This window comes from Hylobates moloch, unplaced genomic scaffold (genome assembly GCF_009828535.3).
Source record: "Hylobates moloch isolate HMO894 unplaced genomic scaffold, HMol_V3 SCAFFOLD_1, whole genome shotgun sequence".
NCBI lineage: Eukaryota > Metazoa > Chordata > Mammalia > Primates > Hylobatidae > Hylobates > Hylobates moloch.
The window spans coordinates 83,065,623-83,084,730 of NW_026652276.1; the positions used below are offsets into that span (position 1 = coordinate 83,065,623).

At 36.6% G+C, this 19,108-nt stretch overlaps 1 protein-coding gene across 3 annotated transcripts in view; it reads left to right on the forward strand.

The window, feature by feature from the left end:
- BAZ2B (bromodomain adjacent to zinc finger domain 2B) overlaps window positions 1-19,108 on the forward strand; it is a 385,701-nt gene that overhangs the window by 111,083 nt on the left and 255,510 nt on the right. For all 3 annotated transcript variants that reach the window (XM_058441739.1, XM_058441732.1, XM_058441742.1), the window contains one exon: window positions 2,892-2,934. The gene's annotated coding sequence lies outside the window, so the exon portion shown is untranslated. The remainder of the gene's footprint in view (window positions 1-2,891; window positions 2,935-19,108) is intronic.

Below are 19,108 nucleotides of genomic sequence, written 5' to 3' on the forward strand. Positions count from 1 at the left end.
AAACAAAACAAAAAACCCTGCAATTCCACTTCTCTTATTTCCCATGGGCCCTACTTATAGGTCTCTGCCAAATTATGCTGGCTGTTCTGTTTTTTTCTTCATATTCCCTTGGTGAACTTGCCCACAGTCTTGGCTTGAACTGTACTTTTATATAACTGATTTTCAAATCTTGGACTCTTCTAAATTTCTACCTGCTGGAGCTGGGCGCGGTGGCTCACGCTTGTAATCCCAGCACTTTGGGAGGCCGAGGTGGGCGGATCACCTGAGGTCAGGAGTTCAAGACCAGCCTGACCAACATGGAGAAACCCCGTCTCTACTAAAAATACAAAAAAAATTAGCCAGGCATGGTGGCGCATGCCTGTAATCCCAGCTACTCGGGAGGCTGAGGCGGGAGAATTTCTTGAACCTGGGAGGCAGAGGTTGCGGTGAGCCGAGATCACGCCATTGTACTCCAGCCTGGGCAACAAGAGCAAAACTCCGTCTCAAAAAATAAATAAATAAATAAGTAAATTTCTACCTGCTGGTGGGAAGCATCTTCATTTGAATGGCCCATGGTGACACTGGCCTGTCCTCTTGTTCTCAACAAAAGTCACCCCACCCTGCCACTTCAGATTTCTTTCATTATGTGAGTGAGAACCTTTGAAATATTCTTTCACTCTTTTGCTATCCTTGTTCCTAATACTTAGTTTAGCGTGAAGCCTTCTGGTTTCACCATTTAAGATTTGGGTTTCCCATTCCCTCTGCATTTCCTCTTCTTCACTGTCCAGACCCTCATTATTGTACCCCTTTATTTCACTACCCCCGCTTTCCCATCACCCCCTGCCTTGCTTTTTTTTTAAGCTTCCCAAATGCTTCTTGCAGTGACTTAAAAACGTATACCAAGTTGTTATGGCATATTTAATTTAAATAGATAGTAATTCTTGAAGAGTTTTTATTTAAACTTTCTTTAGGATCCTTTGTAGCTCTTGACATAATGCTGGATGCAGTAGGAACTTGATAAATACCTGTTCACTCATTCATTCAGCAGCTAATTAGCTATTGGGTTCCAGGTGCTAAACTTGTGCTCCAGTGATCTTCCTTCATGGCGTTAAAGCTAACAGCAGCCTCTGGTGGTAAAGGAAGGCCTCTCTAAGGAGGTGGCGTTTGTTATGAGACCTGATTGAAGTGAGAAAACCAGTCCTGTGAAGATATGGAGAACAATTTCTCCAGGCAGAGGGAAGAGCCAAGTGTCAAGGCCCTGAAGTGGAACAAATTTGATATGTTTGAGGATTATCAAAAGGGCGATTGTGACTGGAACATGGTAGAAGCAGGAAATGCAGTCAGGGCACCAGGTAACAAAGGGCCTAAGAGGTCATGATAATAAGTATTGTGGGTTTTATTCTAAGAGCTGCTAAAGCCATTGTACAGTTTTGAGTAAGGGAACGATGTGATCTGATTAACTTGCTTTAAGAACAGAGGTAGGTACTTGAGACCGGGAGTTTGAGACCAGCCTGGGCAACATGGTGAGACCCCGTCTCTCCAAAAAAAAAAAAAAATTAATTAGCCAGGTGTAGTGACACACACCTGTAGTCCCCAGCTACTCAGGAGGCTGAGGCAGGAAAAAAAAAAAAAAAAGAATAGAAGTAGGGAGGATATAATGGTAATATAGGAGAGCCAGTAATCATGAACTAGTAAGGTAAAATTAAGGATAGAGTGAGGAAGAGTAGTTGGTAGGACGGACTAGGTGAAAGGTCTGAGGTAAAAGAGAAACCAGGAAAAATTCAGTTCTTTGTGCTTAGGCAAGTCACGTATCATTTCTAAATTCTGTTTTCCTGGAGTCTATAATAAGGAATATCTCTTTCCTGCCCCTTTGAAGGAATCGTTATGAGGATCTGATGAAATAATACATGAAAGCCCATTATGAACCTTAAAATGCCATAACCATGCGTTACTTTTTAACACTAAATGTTTAAGGGCTCATCTCAAATTAGACCTTGTTAATAAAGAAATTTCCAGGCTGGGTCCGGTGGCTCGTGCCTGTAATCCCAGCACTTTGGGAGGTCATAGTAGGTGGATCACTTGAGGCCAGGAGTTTGAGACCAGGCTGGCCAACATAGTGAAACAGTGTCTCTACAAAAAATACAAAAAGTTAGCTGGGTATGGTGGTGCACACTTGTAGTCCCATCTACACAGGAGGCTGAGGCACAAGAATCACTTGAACCCATGAGGCAGAGGTTGCAGTGAACCAAGATTGCGCCATTGCACTCCAGCCTGGGTGAGAGTGAGACCCTGTCTCAAAAAAACAACAAAAAAATTCCAAAAATTAAGATTTCACAAGGATAAACTTGAAGCCATTTATAGCTTAAAAAATAGTTTTTTCCTCTTCTGAATTATTCCCAGTGATATTTTCAATCTTTTGATAATTTTGTCACTATTCATAAATATTAACATGTGGTAATGTCTCCAGTATTAAGTAGATGACATTTTGGTTCTAATCTGTACTGATAATCATAGACAGAAAAGTATTTATAAATAATACCTAATTGTCTTCAGTTTGTGACATACTTAAGACATTGTTTTTCTCTTCTGAGTACATAATTTGAAGACAAATAAAACTTGTAGCCTAAATGTCCTACAGCTTATTTTTTAATATGTTATGTTCACCCTAGGGTGTTGGTGATTATAAACAAAAACATGATTTGCCATACTATAATAAATAATGATCTATAAATAAACTCCAGTCCTTTTATGCTTATTTTTGTCATACTGATTATATGGACCCTGATACTGTAGGTTAATTTCAATATGACTTACAGCATCAAGAAAGACACAAATTTTAAGCAAACTTTTTAGTTTCTGAAATTTCTTAAGTATGCTTCGGCTGATTGCTAATTCTTGTTTTCCTATTGCAGGTTTCCCAACAGTGATGTCACAAGATTGACCACATTGATCACAGTAAGACCAAAATGATAGTTAAGCTTTTAAGGAAGTTTGGTTTTCTCTGAGAATGAGAATTGACTTAGAAAACATATATAATTTGAAATTATTATTTCTTTTGCTAGCCAGTTGAATGTTAACATTTTAAATGAATCATATCTTATACTTGTAGCTAGTTATTCAAATACTTTTAAAATATTGCTTTAAATGATTTAAAAAAACATTTAAAATGAAAATTACTTTTAATTTACAACTGAAATTATAGGCCTAAATATACTAAATTATTTCAGTGTGAGTTAAATTCTGAACGTCATCTTTTTTGAGTTTTATTTTTACCAGAAAATGACAGAAAGGTTAAGGTGATTCCACATTCGGAAATATATATAAAAGTAAATTACTTGAGATTGTAATGAATTATTAAGGAAAGAGTATGAAAATGTAGCCTTGGTAGGCTGGGCGCAGTGGCTCACGCCTGTAATCCCAGCACTCTGGGAGGCCGAGGTGGGTGGATCACCTGAGGTCAGGAGTTCGAGACTAGCCTGGCCAACATGGCAAAACCCCATCTCTACTAAAAATACAAAAATAGCTGGGCATGGTGGCACACACCTGTAATCCCAGCTACTCCGGAGGCTGAAGCAGGAGAATCACTTGAACCCAGGAGGTTGAGGTTGCAGTGAGCTGAGATTGTGCCAGTGCCCTCCAACCTGGGCAATAGAAAGACTCCATCTCTAAAAAAAAAAGAAAAAAAAATTATATGTATATATATATATATTTATATATATATATGTATATATATATATATTTATATATACACACACAAACACACACACACACACACACCCACATACACCACATACCACCTATATATAGCCTTGGTAGAGTTTTTAGGCATCTTGCTTAAATTTTTTATTGATATTTATAGGATTTGTAGAGTCTTCCAGATATGGAGAGTTTTTTGATAAAGGATGGTTCTCTTAAGTAACTGATGCTTTTTAATTTTATTTTAAGTGTTAATTTCTGTTGTGTGTAAGGACATATATTACCTAAAGAAAAACTTTACCAGGGCCTTTATCCACATTAGAAAATTCTAAGTGATAAAATCTGAATTACAATCATGAACTTTATATCATGTTTGAAAAATTCTCTTAAATAACAGATAAATAAATTTCTACTAAATTATTTACTCCATGATCCTGCTTCTTCAACTCTGTTTTAATTGTTTTAATTTAACTCATTAAATCCAGAAGCATTAATTACTAGAAGTATAAATTCACATATCGATCGTTTGTATTTATGTTCAATCTTTTTTTTTGAAAACTGGTTCATTTGTTAAGTTTAACATTTTGCAGAGGCTAGAGAGAAATTTTATTTATTTTTAAAGGCTTTATCATCATAATTTTGTCTACTAATGCTTATAGCATATTTTATTCATTTTCCTAAGGCAGCATTTTAGCTTTCTTTGATTTGTAGCTTTCCTTGTTTGTTTTTTCTTAATTAGAACTTTATTGCCCTAACTGAATATTTTATAATAAAATATTGACATATTTCTATAGAAACCTTCTGTTTAGCATCTAGTGCTTTACAATCAAGGAAGTTAACATTAGCATTAAATGAAACCTTTTTTTAAAATTTAAAAATGCTGACTCCCACAGCTTATTTTTATTTAAAATTTTTTTTCCCACAGTTTATTTTTAGGGTAATATTAAGAGAGTAATTAATTGCAACTGATCTAAATCCAAGAATTTCAGGAAGAGAGGTGATATTTAATATTATTAGATGTTAAATATCAGTTAAAGAGTAAGAAGTGTTCATTTGAGAGGTTCATAAGTGACTGATTAACTAGAAACCTTAAGTTTATTATGACACTGTTGTGAGGCTTTTGCCAGCCCTTTGAGTTAAGAAAAGAGGGTAGATTTCAACACTGATTCAGATTCAGAGTGCTAGTGAGAGAGTAGTTCAAATATATGTTTACCATGTGGCTGGAATAAAATGAGGCCAGGAAAGGGCTGATTTATCCAAATGAAGTAGAGAGGTCAGGAGACTAGTCACAGATACATAAACTGGTATAATGAGATGACATAGTAAGAACTAAAGGTAAAATGTTATGGTTAGAGAGGGAGATTATATTATGGGTTGTTTCAGAGCTGAAGTGTAGTAGCTATTTATATATTATATAATATATACTTTATATATGTTTTAATCAAAATTTTCAGAAGTCAGGAGAATTTCTGTTTTTTTCTTTGATGTCACAATCTATATAAATGTCAAAACCTTTTAACTGATCTCCCTTCTTCCTGGCCATTATCAATTCCATTGAAACTTGTACACAACTCCCAGTTTAATCTGGTTAAAGCATTGCTCGGTTCCTTTTATTTCTCTACTAGAAAACGTGTGGTGGCTTCTAATTTCCAATGTGATCAAATCCAGACCTTCTAACTTGGTATTTAAGATCCTTCCTCAGTTTGTCTTCAGCGTATTTTCTTTTCTTTCTTTCTTTCTTTCTTTTTTTTTTTTTTTGAGACAGAGTCTCACTCTGTTGCCCAGGCTGGAGTGCAGTGGTGCAATCTTGGCTTGCTGCAACCTCCGTCTCCTGGGTTCAGGTGATTCTCCTGCCTCAGCCTCCCAAGTAGCTGGGATTACAGGCACGTGCCACCATTCCCAGCTAATTTTTGTATTTTTAGTAGAGACAGAGTTTTATCATGTTGGCCAGGCTGGCCTCGAACTCCTGACCTCAAGTGATCTAGCCGCCTTGGCCTCTCAAAGTGCAGGGATTACAGGAGTGAGCAACTGTGCCCAGGCTGTCTTCAGCATATTTACTGTTATTCAAGAATAAGAACTGTACACTCTACCTAATGTGGACTACGTTCCCTACCTTGGATACACGTTTTGGCTCCACACTTACATTCATGTTATTCCCTTTACCTAGAATATTGTTTTTCTTTTCACACTTAAAAAAATTTCTTCTGGTGAAATCAAACTTTCTCTCTAATACCATATCCACATATAATCATCTCCCTGAGGTTTTCCCTAATCATCCTTGTTCTCTGTTCCTAATAATTTGGTAATGCTTAATTTTTATTACTCCAGGGTTACTGATAACATAATTGTATTTAGGGTACTTATTTTAATACACATGTTCTTACTATACTCAGCAAATGTTTGTTAGCAATCATAATAAACCAGAAAGTGCTAAATCAATTAGTATCTTTAGTGTTCTTATATTAAAATTGAAATAAGGATATTAATATGTTAATATAATTTAACCACAGGAGGCAGGGTGGATAGAAAAGAGCTTAGATTTTAGAACCAATAGAGTTCGAGTACTAACGTCACTGTGTGCTAGTGATGTGACTTCTAGCAAGTCGGCCTCTTTGTGCCTCAGTATCTTCACCTATAAAACGATGCATTATTTGAATTTAAAAGGATTATGAAATTTAAATTCAATTTTTATTAGCTTTCCTCCCTCTTCCTCATAGAACTTTATGGCTTACTGCTTTACAGATACACCAAGGGGCATGAAATCTACCATAAAGATCAGTGATATATCCTAAACATTCAAATTTACCTTACAAATTGCGGCCATTTTGTCTGTTTTAATAAATAGATTTCTACATTATGTATATTAGTGATAACTTTATTGACTTTCAGCAAGTAGGCCAATTAGACCTATTAATATAACGTTCTTTTATTTGAGGAATAAAGAGTCAGACAACTAGAATGGCAACATCTTAAAAAACCAAAATGTACTATAGAATAGTTTAGAGTACTCTGCATTCCCCTTAGGTCATGGGTGAGAAAACCAAGGTCTAGAGAGTTTGACGGAAAGTAGGGCACATAATAGTTAAGGACATGGACTTCGGGTTAGAAAAACCTTTGTTTTAGTTTGTGTTGTGCTGCTTCTGTAGCTGTTGTGATCATGAGTCAATTTCTTAGTCTAAGACCCAATTTTTTCTTTTCTAGAGTAAGGATAATATCATTATGTCTGGAATATTAAATGAAACATTGCTCATAAAGCACTTAGCACAAAAGATGGCACATACTACATTTTTCTTACCCTTATCATACTCATCAATATCTGTAAAGTTACTTGTCTAAAATTACATGATTTGAGAACTTGGACTGACCTGACTTTGCTTTATCCATTAGAATTTTTACTGTTCTGTTTTGTGATCAGCTCTTACTTGATTAAAGATGTCTGAACAGCATTTATAGAAAGTATAATAAAATAATTCAGAGGTTATTTCTTAAATCTCCCTTAATCCTCTGTCTTCTCGGAGCGTATTTTTGCAGTTGCATTTACATGCAGTTTTGTTTATATGTAATTTCATTATTATAGTGGCTATATTTTATCTTCAGATATTCTTATTTAATATTTTACTGTATGTTTAATAATCTGTCCTAAGGCAACTGTTTTTTTCTTTTTGAGTCTGAGTCTCACTGTCACCCAGGCTGGAGTGCAGTGGCGCAGTCTTGGCTCACTGCAAGCTCCGCCTCCCAGGTTCACACCCTTCTCCTGCCTCAGCCTCCTGAGTAGCTGGGACTACAGGTTCCCCCCACCACGCCCAGCTAATTTTTTGTATTTTTAGTAGAGACGGGGTTTCACCATGTTAGCCAGGATGGTCTCGATCTCCTGACGTCGTGATCCGCCCACCTCGGCTTCCCAAAGTGCTGGGATTACAGGCGTGAGCCACCGCGCCCGGCCGGCAACCTTTTAAATAAAGTGGCTTTTTCTGTTTTTGTTAAAATTTCTTGGCTGGGCACAGTGGCTCTCACTCCTGTAATACCAGCACTTTGGGAGCCCAGAGGGGGGATTGCTTGAGCCCTAAAGTTAAAGACCAACCTGGGCAATATAGTGAGACTTTGTCTCTACAAAATAATAAACAAAATTAGCTAGGCATGGTGGCTCAAGCCTGTAGTCCCAGCTACTTGGGAAGCTGAGGTGGGAGGATTGCTTGAGTCCAGGAGTTCAAGACTGCAGTAAGCCAAGATTGTATCATTGTACCCCAGCCTAGGCTACAGAGGAAGACCTTGCCTCAAAAAAATTTTTTTTTTCATTTTTCTCCTTGGTAATTTTATTATGAATATTACTTAAATTTTGTAGAGATACATCTCTCCCAATAGTAATACTTAATAATTGAGATGTAGAAGGAATTGCTGTATAACTTTATAGTGTACATACTGTCAGAAATACTGGTCTTAGCTAGTAAATTTAAAATGTCAGGTACCTACCACAGAGAAGATATAACCAAGTATGGCAATGATTGATAGTTGTCCCTAATACTGATTTTCCCTCTCTTCTAATTTTTTTTCCAGTATATCACTACCTAGAATAAAAACATCATTTCCCCAGTCTTCCTTGCAGCTAGGTGTAGTAATCTGACTAAATTTTGGCAAGAGATATATAGGCAGAAGTAGTGTGTGCAACTTTCAGGATGTATCCTTAAAGGAATGGGTGCACATCCTCTTTTTCGCCCCTTCCTCCTTGCTGGCTGAATTGTGAGCATAATTGGACTGTGAGTGGAAACCCTATACTGAGAATGGGTAAAGCAGCAGTAAGAAAGAAAGTTCTTACTAACATGATGTTACACTGTCCCTACTGGCCTGCCTATCCCTGGACTTCTTTGACATGACAGAGATAAAATTCTATATTGTATGAGCCATTCACTTTTGGGCTTCCTGTCACTCATGGCCAAAACTAATCCTGATACACCAAGATAGCTTGACAAAGAATGTTTATGCCATTGTGGCCGGATGCGGTGGCTCACGCCTTTTTTAATCCCAGCACTTTGGGAGGCTGAGGTGGGTGGATCAGGCAGAGGTGGGCAGATCACTTGTCTGGAGTTTTGAGACCAGCTTGGCCAACATGGCAAAACCCCATCTCTACTAAAAATACAAAAATTCGCCAGGCATGGTGGCACATGCCTGTAGTCCCAGCTACTCAGGAGGCTGAGGCGGGAGAATTGCTTGAACTCGGGAGGCAGAGGTTGCAGTGAGCTGAGATTGCACCACTGCACTCCAGCCTGGGCTACACAGCAAGACTCCATATAAAAAAAAAAAAAAGGAAGAAAGAAAAAAAGTTTATGCCATTGTTAAAATGTCTTTTTTTTTTTTTTTTTAAACAACTCACTTGTTTTATTTGAACTCTACTGTCTCCATGGTTTAAGTCAAGCTTGTCCAACCTATGGCCTGTGGGCCACATGCAGCCCAGGACAGCTATCAGTGCAACCTAACACAAATTTGGAAACTTTATCAAACATTATGAGATTTTTTTTGTGATTTTTATTTTTTATCTCATCAGCTATCGTTAGTGTTACTGTATTTTATGTGTGGTTCAACACGACCCCTCTTCATCCAGTGTAGCCCAGGGAAGTCAAAAGATGAGACAGCCCTGGAAGTTTTAGGAGAAGAATGGAAAGGGAAATGATTCATTCTGTCTAGCACAGGGGATCAAGAAACGTTTGCAGAGGAGTGAGACATGTGGTCTAGATTTTTGAAGTATAATATAGAAGAGAATCTAGAAAGAGGAAATAGGCATATAGACTTGAAAGAACATATGTTCAGAGACATGTAGATATTTTAGTTTTAGTTGTTTGTTTGTTTGTTTGTCTGTTTGTTTGTTTTGAGACAGTCTCGCTCTGTTGCCCAGGCTGGTGTGCAGTGGTGTGATCTCAGCTCACTGCAACCTCCGCCTCCCGGGTTCAAGCAGTTCTCCTGCCTCAGCCTCCTGAGTAGCTGGGGTTTTAGGCACATGCCACCATGCCTGGCTAATTTTTGTATTTTTAGTAGAGATGAGGTTTCGCCATGTTGCTTAGGCTGGTCTCGAACTCTTGACCTCAACTAATCTGCCTGCCTCAGCCTCCCATAAGTGCTGGGATTACAGGCATCAGCCACCGCGCCTGGCCTTAGTTTAATATTGTTGAAATCTAACATTTGAGGAAGTAAATGAGCCTAATGGTCAGCTCTTACAGGAATTTATAAACTAAAAACTTTGGTAAGTGCTAGATACCTAGCGATGAGTTATTTTAATGTAAATTTAACATTATTTATTGCTTTTCCATTAAATTTTAGCGGGTTTTTTGGTTATGTTTTTATTTTGTTGTTGTCGTTGTTTATTATTGTACTTTAAGTTTTAGCGTACATGTGCACAATGTGCAGGTTTGTTACATATGTATCCATGTGCCATGTTGGTGTGCTGCACCCATTAACTCATCATTTAACATTAGGTGTATCTCCTAATGCTATCCCTCCCCCTTCTCCCCACCCCACAACAGTCCCCAGAGTGTGATGTTCCCCTTCCTGTGTCCATGTGTTCTCATTGTTCAGTTCCCACCTATGAGTGAGAACATGCGGTGTTTGGTTTTTTGACCTTGCGATAGTTTACTGAGAATGATGATTTCCAGTTTCATCCATGTCCCTACAAAGGACACGAACTCATCATTTTTTATGGCTGCATAGTATTCCATGGTGTATATGTGCCACATTTTCTTAATCCAGTCTATTGTTGTTGGACATTTGGGTTGGTTCCAAGTCTTTGCTATTGTGAATAGTGCCACAATAAACATATGTGTGCATGTGTCTTTATAGCAGCATGATTTATAGTCCTTTGGGTATATACCCAGTAATGGGATGGCTGGGTCAAATGGTATTTCTAGTTCTAGATCCCTGAGGAATCGCCACACTGACTTCCACAATGGTTGAACTAGTTTACAGTCCCACCAACAGTGTAAAAGTGTTCCTATTTCTTCACATCCTCTCCAGCACCTGTTGTTTCCTGACTTTTTAATGATCACCATTCTAACTGGTGTGAGATGGTATCTCATTGTGGTTTTGATTTGCATTTCTTTGATGGCCAGTGATGATGAGCATTTTTTCATGTGTTTTTTGGCTGCATAAATGTCTTCTTTTGAGAAGTGTCTGTTCATGTCCTTCACCTACTTTTTGATGGGGTTGTTTGTTTTTTTCTTGTAAAATTGTTTGAGTTCATTGTAGATTCTGGATATTAGCTCTTTGTCAGATGAGTAGGTTGCGAAAATTTTCTCCCACTTTGTAGGTTGCCTGTTCACTCTGATGGTAGTTTCTTTTGCTGAGCAGAAGCTCTTTAGTTTAATGAGATCCCATTTGTCAATTTTGGCTTTTGTTGCCATTACTTTTGGTGTTTTAGTCATGAAGTCCTTGCTCATGCCTATGTCCTGAATGGTAATGCCTAGGTTTTCTTCTAGGGTTTTTATGGTTTTAGGTCTAACATGTAAGTCTTTAATCCATCTTGAATTAATTTTTGTATAAGGTGTAAGGAAGGGATCCAGTTTCAGCTTTCTACATATGGGTAGCCAGTTTTCCCAGCACCATTTATTAAATAGGGAATCCTTTCCCCATTTCTTGTTTTTGTCAGGTTTGTCAAAGATCAGATAGTTGTAGATATGTGGCGTTATTTCTGAGGACTCTGTTCTGTTCTATTGATCTGTATCTCTGTTTTGGTACTAGTACCATGCCGTTTTGGTTACTGTAGCCTTGTAGTATAGTTTGAAGTCAGGTAGCGTGATGCCTTCAGCTTTGTTCTTTTGGCTTAGGATTGACTTGGTGATGCAGGCTCTTTTTTGGTTCCATATGAACTTTAAAGTAGTTTTTTCCAATTCTGTGAAGAAAGTCATTGGTAGCTTGATGGGGATGGCATTGAATCTATAAATTACCTTGGGAAGTATGGCCATTTTCACGATACTGATTCTTCCAACCCATGAGCATGGAATGTTCTTCCATTTGTTTGTATCCTCTTTTATTTCATTGAGCAGTGGTTTGTAGTTCTCCTTGAAGAGGTCCTTCACATCCCTTGTAAGTTGGATTCCTAGGTATTTTATTCTCTTTGAAGCAATTGTGAATGGGAGTTCACTCACGATTTGGCTCTCTGTTTGTCTGTGATTGGTGTACAAGAATGCTTGTGATTTTTGTACATTGATTTTGTATCCTGAGACTTTGCTGAAGTTGCTAATCAGCTTAAGGAGATTTTGGGCTGAGACAATGGGATTTTCTAGATATACAATCATGTCATCTGCAAACAGGGACAGTTTGACTTCCTCTTTTCCTAATTGAATACCCTTTATTTCCTTCTCCTGCCTGATGCTCTGGCCAGAACTTCCAGCACTATGTTGAATAGGAGTGGTGAGAGAGGGCATCCCTGTCTTGTGCCAGTTTTCAGAGGGAATGCTTCCAGTTTTTGCCCATTCAGTATGATATTGGCTGTGGGTTTGTCATAGATAGCTCTTATTATTTTGAGATACGTCCCATCAATACCTAATTTATTGAGTTTTTAGCACAAAGGGTTGTTATGTTTTTATTTTTAGAAATAGGGTCTTGCTCGGTCACCCAGGCTGGACTACAGTGGCACAATCATAGCTCACTGGAACCTCAAACTCCTGGCCTCAAGCAGTCCTTCCACCTAGGCCTCCCAAAGCATGGAAGTTACAGGTGTGAGCCACTGTACTCAACTATCATTAAATATTTGTGATAAATATATTTTGACACGTGTTGAGGATTGAAGAACAAAGCTAATATCTATTTATCCACTGATTTTTTAAGATGCTGGGTACTTATTTGAACCTTTAACAATTTTAAAAGACATATCATTACATTTTACAGATGCCCAAACTGAGACTTGGAAAGGTCAAATATCTTTCCTAGTGTGTCGTAAGTGATAGTTAAGTCATTATCTGAAAAGTGCAAAAAATAGTCATTTCCAGAACAAGTTTACTATGTACTATCTGACCTTTATTTTTCACTTTTCTAATACCAAAAGTAGAGTTATAGTCAATTTTAAAATATCTTTAGTAAAATATAATAACAGTGATAAAACTAGAAGTAAAAATCTTTTTAAGAATTTCCATATTTTATAGCAAGTGACAAATCTAAAGGTGTTAAAATTTTAAAATGTGGTACAGTAACGTTATAAAATACGTCTTAAACATTTTGTTTTCTAGAGTCTGAATATTTTGAACAATATCTTCAAAATTAGTATGTAGCAGCCATTTCAGTTACTTCATATAAATCTATTTCCCATTGCTATTCCTAAATGTATATTTGGATGAAAGAAACCCTCTCTTTACTTCTACTGCGTTTTCTCAGAAGTTGTACTGTTTTAACATTTAACAATTAATGGAGCTAAAAGCATGCATGATGTTCTCTGTATGAGTGGCTGCATATATAAATAACACCATGCTGCACAGATTCAAATTTAGCTTCTTTTGAACAAGTCAAAATGTGTAATGTTACACAATTCCTTGATTTAAAGATAGATTGTGATTTATCAGAAAATTCTGAATGAGCTACTGTTTAATAAATTTGTCTTAAAAAAAGAAACTTTTACAGATCTGGGAATAGTTATGGAAACATCAGAGAATATAAAATAAAAACCAGTTTTCTGCTGTGGTTTGATGTTTTCTTATTGTAATCAGCAGTGTCTAGTTTATAGACTAGGTAAATATTTCCTGAATTAAGATGACTTGAAATTTAATCTGGCTAGTAAATTGTTTTCTTCCACTCACACTTTGTAGAACACCAGTGCACACTTGTGCTGTGAGATATAAGAAATGTTAGTCAGGGAGTGGATAAAATGTAACTGTAGTCTGCAGAAACTAGAGATGAGAAAATGGGTGTTCTACACTGAGTTATGAGTTTATGATATTTGACCTCTTTGTTCTTTTTATATAAGTATACACAGAAAAAAACATGGAGGAGAAAGAATTTTGACAAAAATGGAAAATTTCTTTTGCTGTATAGCATCAAAAGTTTGCATGTCATGAATGTTAAAAAAAAAAAGTTTAATACAAATATTCCTGAAGCTGTCCTTACGTGAATGCATTTTTAAATGCATTTTTAAAACATTACATCAATAGGTACATTTGCATCAGAATGTAAGATAGTATGTGTAAACTTTACAACATGCAAAGTATGCTGTTTATTTTGCAGATAGCACATCTAATGCTTGCAATTTTATTCTCTGATTTTCTTTCTCCTCAAAAGAAACCCCTCAACTTTTGTTCATAAAATTTACGATTTTTGTCTCCTCACTCCCCTTACCACTGAATATTTCCTGTATGTCTTTTTATAAAGCTACTCTAGTAGCTTTATATTTTCAGTGTCATCTTTATGGAAAGGAAATTTCAGAAAACGTAGACACTTGGCACTAAACTCAAATGTCACAGTTCATTTCAAATGTTACCTCCTCCATAAAACCTTTGGATCCTTTTCAGTTGGAATTAATCTCCCTATCATTTCTGCCTTTCAGATTTGTTATTTCTGTTATAGCAATTTACTTCAACACAGGGGTACATGGACCTGAGTGTGCAAATATATTCTCCACAGGGAGAAAGAGGGCTAAAATTTCAATGTTAATATAAAATAAATCAGTATGAGCATATTCTTAGATCATGTGGTATGCCATGCCTACCTTACAACCAATTACTACCATGTATTTTCAGGGCTATGATTATGTTTAATTATGTTAGTCTAATGAGAAAAGAACAAAAATAGATTTAATATTGTAAATGGTTCACTTGTATTAAGTGAAATTCTGATGAGCTCAGAGTGAACTAAAAGTTTTACAGTCATTTGAGTAGAAACAAATGATATTAAATCATTTAGGGTATACTAGACGTATTAGTCCATTTTCACGCTGCTGATTACCCGAGACTGGGCAATTTCCAAAAGAAAGAGGTTTATTGGACTTACAGTTCCACGTGGTTGGGGAGACCTCACAATCATGATGAAGGAAGTCACGTCTCACATGGATGGTGGCAGGCAGAGAGAGAAAGCTTGTGCAAGGAAACTCCCGTTTTTAAAACCATCAGTTCTCATGAGACTCATTCACTATCAAAAGAACATCGCACGAAGGACCCGCCCCCATAATTCAGTCACCTCCCACTGGGTTCCTCCCATGACATGGGAATTGTGTGAGGTACAATTCAAGATGAGATTTGGACAGGGACACAGCCAAACCATATCACTAGACTATAGGCATGTCAAACCAAAATGTAACTGAAAAATAAAGGAGAAATAGCCGTCAGTACCATTTTTATGTTGACTATAATGATTCATTTTCACAAACACATTGTATGATACTAATTTGAAATGTGTTATTCATAGCTTTTATGTGCATATTCGGAAATTGTTTTGGTGTTGTATTTGAAATAAGATCTGGAAGCAAGAGGAAGTTTATCCTTATCCATAGTTGTATTTTTCTATATTTCAGTAACAATATAATAAGTCAGTGGGTGGAGGGTGTTTCACAAAACCTTTTTTCTGTCTTCATAAGGGGTTTATACATAGGTTAAGTTTCAGAAACATTGTTACAGAGTCCTTAGATCCTTATGTGATGATTGCGTGTTCAGTTGTTTTACCTATTAGACTGTAAACTCCTTATAATCTAGTAAAGGCGTAGATTATATTTTATTCATCCTTGCAGTTTCAGTAGAGTCTGTCTCAGTACTTTTTCCTAGTAGTGACCCAGTAAATATCTATGCAACAAACTTGGCTTTGCTGGTGTGCAAAGTGTAATATAAGGAAAATTAGTGACATTTTTTGCCTTTTAGTGTGTAACTGGAATGTATAGTATAGAAAACAGAGAGATAGTATATATTTTAACAACTTGAAATTCGTAGGTGTTAGTAGATTCCTCTTTTTGAAATTAAATATCTCCTAGTATTTTGATCACTTACAGTGTTGTATGCACTACCTTAATTAGACAATCAGTTTTTGTCTTTTTCTTAGCTGAGATCTGTAGATTGGCGACACAGAATGAATGATTTCCTGGCAGGGTAGAACTGAGCAAAGAGATGTAACCAGAGTGCTTCAGGGAACAAGACATTGCATCATTGCAAAAATGTAGTTTTTAGAGCAGATTGAGAACATTGGTTCATCAGGGAAGTGGAGAGGCAGGAGAAGGGACTGGGAAGAGATATGGGAAGGTACTAAAGATAACATCTTCCACCTTTGGGCTATTGCCTAAAGTTACAGTGCCTAGACAACATTCCTTTTAACTTCGGTGGAAATAAAACTGGCATAAATTAAAATCCTCTCGAATAATATAGCAATTACATTTTACTTTTCAGATTCTGTTATGATAGGTTTTTGTATAATGTTGCCACAGCAGAGTTCAGCTGTCTTGCTAACTTTTTCAGTGTCTTATTTTCTGCTTAAATTGAATTACCTATTCCTGAATTTCAAAGCCATTTAAACGTAGCCTTGTCCCTGTCTACATAAATTAATTTCCCTCTGTTTTCCAACACACATTCTTTTATAGTCAAAGCACTCCTTTAGCCACAAATATACTGACGATTTTGTCGGAATGTTTTTTTCCACATATTTCCTTTTCTTGAAGTGCTACTACCTCTCCTTACCCAATGCCAATCCATTCTTCAAAGAGGTCTTATAGTCTTTAGTGATAAATGTGACCTTCATTAAGTTCCCTTTCCGCCCAACATTTGATCTTTATCTGCAGCTCCCCAGACCTCTCTTTTAAATTGCAGAACCTCCATTTGCAGCTCTCTATATAGGATTGGTACCTGGTTATCCCACAGGCGTGTAATTCAACCTGTTCAAACTTGAACTCATTTTCTTCTAATTTTCCAGAAACCTTCTCCTCCTTATATATTCCCTGTATTAGTCAATGATATCAACATCTACTTAGCCACTCAAGGTAGAAATATTAGTTATCTTCAGCTTCTTCTTCACAAATTCACATCTAAGCTGGTATCAAATCCTATTGGTTCTCTGTATGCATTGTAACAATAAGAGCTAATGTTAGTGGAGTGCTTACTGTGTGCCAGGTACTAATCTAAACATTTGACCTGTAGTAAATTAATCCTCTTAACTTTAAGAGTTAGACACCATTATTATCACTGTTTTACATAAGAAAGAAATTATGTACTTGCTAAAAAAGTATGTACCTCCCCTATGAGGCTGTCCAGCCAAAGGAAAAAAAAACTAAATATGATCAAGCCTAATTTACAGGAAATAAAAAGGAGAGAAGGACATGTTAAATTACACCAGGGGGACAGAGTCAGGAACATCCAGACTGGAAAATTCTAAAAGGAAAAGGACCTAGTTTCTTCAGCTAAAAATAATAAGGAAGGAAAAATAAAAGATTGGCTAGAGCACTTAGAGATTAAAAGAGACTTGAGTCATATCAGCCAGATCTAATGTATGGATTTTATTTGAGTCCAGATTCAAACAAACAGGCAATTTAAAAATATAAGACAAAGAAATGTGTACACCAACTGAGTGTTTGATATGAAAGAATTGTTGGCTAGGTGCAGTGGCGCATGCCTGTAATCCCAGCACTTTGGGAGGCCGAGGCAGGTGGCTCACGAGGTCAAGGGATCAAGACCAGCCTGGCCAACATGGCAAAACCTCGTCTCTACTAAAAATACAAAAATTAGCTGGGTGTGGTGGCGCGTACCTGTAGTTCCAGCTACTCAGGAGGCTAAGGCAGGAGAATCACTTAAACCTACGAGGCAGAGGTTGCAGTGGGCCGAGATCACACCACTGCACTCCAGCCTGACGAAAGAGCGAGAGTGTATCTCAAAAAAAAAAAAAAAGAATTGTTAAGATTTTAGGTATGATAATATTGTGGGGCTATTTGTTTATATAAAAAGCATTAAGTCCATACCACAAAAGGATAAGCATCTCAGAGGCAAAGCTTGAGAGAGAAAAAAAATATAGTCATTGATCACTTATTTTACTCAGTGTCTTTGATAATAAAGGATTTGCCAAAGGAGGTGATAGAACATTTAGCCTAATAGCATTATCATACCTAAAATAAATTTTTATTATTTTACCAATTCATACTTCTGCAAACAAAAAGATTATTATTGTATCATACCTCCTCAATAGTCAGTATTTGTTTCACAGAAATATGGGAAATTCAAGGAAATAAGAACTAAAATTTTTAGAACCTCTATAAAATGATAATGATAATAATAAGTAATAGTCAACATTTCAGTGATTAATATGTGCCAGGCACCCTGTCATGAGTTTATAGCTTTAACTTATTTCATCCTCCGAACAACTTTGTGAGGGGGAGGTATCATTATTATTCTTATTTTACAGGTGGGAAAACTGAGCTATGGAGACGTTAAGGAATTTTCCCAGAGTTACATGGCAATCAGTGAAGTTTAGGATTCAAACCCAGGCATTTGACATGGAGCCTGTGTCTTTATTGTTATGCTGCACTTCTTCTCTTTTTACTATGATACTAGGTGCTTTTAATATTAATCTCATTTATTTCATTTTCCTGGGAAGGTCTTAATTTCTGTTTTATTTTCGAAATACAGTTTTGCTGGATATATTATAGAATTCTTGGTTAATAGTTCTTTGGGTTTTTTTATTATTAAGCACTTCAGATTTGTTTTTCTACTGCCTTCTTGCCTTTATGCTTTCAGATGACAAATCAGCTGTTAATCTTACTCATGCTTCTTTATTTTTATTTTTATTTTTAGAGACAGGATCTTACTCTGTTGCCCAGGCTGGATTGCAGTGGTATGATCATAGCTCATGGCAGCCATGAACTCCTGGGTTCAAGCAATCCTCCTACCTCAGCCTCCTGAGTAGCTAGGACTACAGGCATGTACCGGCACACCTGGCTTATTAATCTTATTGAAGATTCCTTGTACATAAGAACATAACAAGTTGTGTTTCTCTTGCTGCCTTCAAAATTTTCTCTGTGGCTTTCAATAGCTGATTATAATGTGTCTTTGTGTGGATCTCTTTGAATTTATCCTACTTGAAGTTCATTTAGCTTGTTGGATATGGATATGTAGATTCATGTCTTTCTTTAAATTTGGGAAGTTTTCATCCACTATTTTTTCAAACATTGTTTCTACTCCTTTCTCTCTCTCTTCTCCTTTTGGCATATCCATAATGCATACTGGTCCACTTAATGGTGTCTTACAGGTTCCATAGGCTCTGTTCACTTTTGTTCATTCTGTTTTCTTCCTGTTCCTTAGACTGAATAATCTCCATTGACCTATCTTCAAGTTTACTGGTTCTTTTCTTCTGCCTACTCATATCTGCTGTTAATCCCTCTAGTGAATTTTTCATTTTAGCTATCATAACTTTTAGCTCTGTAATTTCTATTTGGTTCCTTTTTAAAATTTCTGTTTCTTTATTGATATTCTCATTTTGTTCTAACATTGTTTTCCTGGTT